This window comes from Sinocyclocheilus rhinocerous, unplaced genomic scaffold, assembly GCF_001515625.1.
Source record: "Sinocyclocheilus rhinocerous isolate Xijiao unplaced genomic scaffold, SAMN03320098_v1.1 scaffold285, whole genome shotgun sequence".
Classification (NCBI taxonomy): Eukaryota; Metazoa; Chordata; class Actinopteri; order Cypriniformes; family Cyprinidae; genus Sinocyclocheilus; species Sinocyclocheilus rhinocerous.
In genome coordinates, this window is record NW_015630288.1 from 1,250,430 (window position 1) to 1,253,784 (window position 3,355).

The 3,355-nt window shown below is 34.8% G+C and overlaps 1 protein-coding gene across 1 annotated transcript in view; it reads left to right on the forward strand.

Moving 5' to 3' along the window:
* ythdc1 (YTH N6-methyladenosine RNA binding protein C1) overlaps nucleotides 1-3,355 on the forward strand; it is a 22,125-nt gene that overhangs the window by 5,176 nt on the left and 13,594 nt on the right. The window lies entirely within an intron of this gene.

The following is a 3,355-nucleotide window of genomic DNA, read 5'->3' on the forward strand; positions in this document are numbered from 1 at the left end:
AAAAATCATTTGAACTTCTGTCAGCACGTCATAAATAGAACGAGCCATCAGTTTACTGAATCCTACACCGGACGCGAGCGGCGCGACAAAATACAATAGAATGCGCGGCCGGTAAACACCAGCATTGAGTGGCCGCGATCAGCTCCACTTTGCGTTGGCAATTTAATGTGCTGCATTATTTTGCTCATTGCGCTCTCCTGTGGCTTCGGGAGACAAGCCAAAATTTTCCTTCAGACCTATTTAATCTGCATATAAAACATTAGAAATTAGATATTTGTTTAAAATTCTGAGTATCGGCCAATTCCGATCCGATCCGATACCAGTGCAGGTTTTTTTTGTTTTTTTGTTTTTTTATCAGTGTAGAATTTCTATACATCTGTGTGTTGACCTGATCGTCACTCTTTTGTGTGTTAAACACAATCTGCAAAAAATAGACAACTTAATTTTAATGAAAAATAACACCAAAAAAAATGTATAATCATAATCTATGACAAAAATACTATTATAAACTAGGTTAGTGGTTAATTTAGCAACAAAAGTTATTCTAGAAAAATCATGAGTGCACAATTTTATAAAATCTAAACATTTAGTGAAATAACATTATTTAGTTGGGAACAAATAAAAGTGAGTAAGTGTAGGACTAAATCTAGTACAATGTTACACATTGCTCTCTGTATTGTTGTAAAATACATTAATGAAAACAAGTAAATGTATTTATATATAAATATAAACTATAAAATTAAAAGACATTTCTTTTAAATGTATAGCACAGTAACGAAGGCAGCAAAATATGATAGATAGAGGAGTCCTATCTATCATATGTTGCTGCCTCCATTACTGTGCTATGCATTAGATTATTAATAGCCTTATAGGACAGAACAAGAAATGCTATAAATAATCTTTCATTGCGCAATGGTTAATTTAGCAACAAAAGTTATTCTAGAAAAATCATGAGTGCACAATTTTATAAAATCTAAACATTTAGTGAAATAACATTATTTAGTTGGGAACAAATAAAAGTGAGTAAGTGTAGGACTAAATCTAGTACAATGTTACACATTGCTCTCTGTATTGTTGTAAAATACATTAATGAAAACAAGTAAATGTATTTATATATAAATAGAAACTACAAAATGAAAAGACGTTTCTTTTAAATGTATAGCACAGTAACGAAGGCAGCAAAATATGATAGATAGAGGAGTCCTATCTATCATATGTTGCTGCCTCCATTACTGTGCTATGCATTAGATTATTAATAGCCTTATAGGACAGAACAAGAAATGCTATAAATAATCTTTCATTGCGCAAAAGTATTATATAATACGAAAAGCTCCAATACAGAGTGGCACAAAGCACTATATGCGCATCCCGTGCGCAGAATGATGCATTTGAAGCAACACAGAGCTTCAATATTCTCCGCATAGAGTAGTTCAAAACACCGATACCCCGATCCAGCAGAAAATGCCAGTATTGGTGCCGATACCGATCCTGAGTATCGGATCGATGCATCCCTATTAAAAATAATAAAGAATGTTTAAACCTAAACCTACCCCTCACAGAAACCTATCCCTTAACCTAGCCGGGGGGTGAAAACTATTTGAATTTGAGTAAATTTAACTTATTTTGTCTTCTGGGAAACATGTAACTATCTTCTGTAGCCTCTGAAGGGCAGTACTAAATGAAAGAATATGATATTTAGGCAAAATAAGAAAAATGTACACATCTTCATTCTGTTCTCTTAATGCATAATTTTTCCTTCTGGAGCATCAGTGAGCGTTTGAACCTTCTGTAACACTGTGTCCTAACTACACGCGACGCGACAAGAGTCCAGCAACAAGCAAATTTGGGTGTCCACACCAGACACAACGCGACAGAATCAATCAAATATCACAGCCAATCAGAAGTGTGTGTGGGCGGGCCTTCTCTGGAAGCGCACTGCACTCGCAACGAAATGGATACGCTTATAATCTAATTCATAAATATTAAAGCTTTTTAACATCATTAAATGGACATACCGAGTGACTGATAACATCTTTATGGAATACACTCGTTGGTTCGCAGTGAGTTCACGGTTTTAACGGACATCTTTGCTTTATTTTCAATATCTGACTTAAAGTATCTGTTGTTACTTTCAGTATGGCTATAAGGTCACACAAAATTATATTTAAACTCATATTAGAGACGTTTAACTTTGAATAAAGCACATAATCACCTGAGATTATCTACTGTCATATAGTTTGTATGTTGTTGTTCCAGCCGCGACGTCGCGTTAATAGAAACCGTTTTTAAATTAGAAATTTTGCATGTCGCTGTCGCGGCTAGTTAAGACAAAGACTCTGATAAACATGGAAAAGATACCTTTTATCGCATGTAGTTAGGACAGTTGCATATGAGTCCCTCAGTTGTCCTCACTTTGAAAAGATGGATCTCAAAATCATACAGTTATTGTTGGAAAGGGTTCAAATACACAAAAATGCTGGAAAACCAAAGAATTTGTGGGACCTGAAGGATTTTTTTTTTTTTGAAGAAGAAGAAGAAGAACAGCAGACAGTTTAACTGTTCAGGACAAACAAGGGACTTGTGAACAACTATCACTAAACAAAAAAAACAGCTGTGGATCATTCAGGTAACAACACAGTATTAAGTATCGGGGGATGTAAACTTTTGAACGGGGTCATTTTTACAAATTCAGCTATTTTCTCTTGTGGACTATATGTAAACATCTTTTATGTGAAATAACATGCATTTTGTATGACCCTCTTATTTTGGTAAAATAATTAAAGGTCCCATGACATGCTGCTTTTTGGATGCTTTTATATAGGCATAAGTGGTCCCTAGTACTGTATCTGAAGTCTCTTTCCCGAAATTCAGCCTTGGTGCAGAATTTCAGCCACTACGAGCCAGTCCCACAATGAGCTTTCCTTAGGACGTGCCATTTCTGTGTCTGTAGCTTTAAATGCTAATGAGGAGGAGAGAGGCGGGGCAACTTGAAATTTTCATGCCATGGGACCTTTAACATTTTGCAGATCTGAAAGGGGAATGTAAACTTTTGACCTCGTGTGTGTGTGTGTGTCTGTGTGTGTTTGCACACACATAAACATACATATACACATATACACACATAAGTACAGTAATTTATGTAAAATATTTTTATACTCGCAATGTAATTGTTTATTGCTGGAGATTAAGTTGTTACGACTAGTTGTTCTCAATAACAATTTTTATTCCATTGCAAAAACTAATGCTTGGCTAATGTAAGTAAAATGTCATAAAACAGTTTTTGAAAGGAAGAGTCCGTAATAAAACAAAAACGCAAACTAAAAAAAAAAAAAAAGCAAAAGAATACAACACAAAA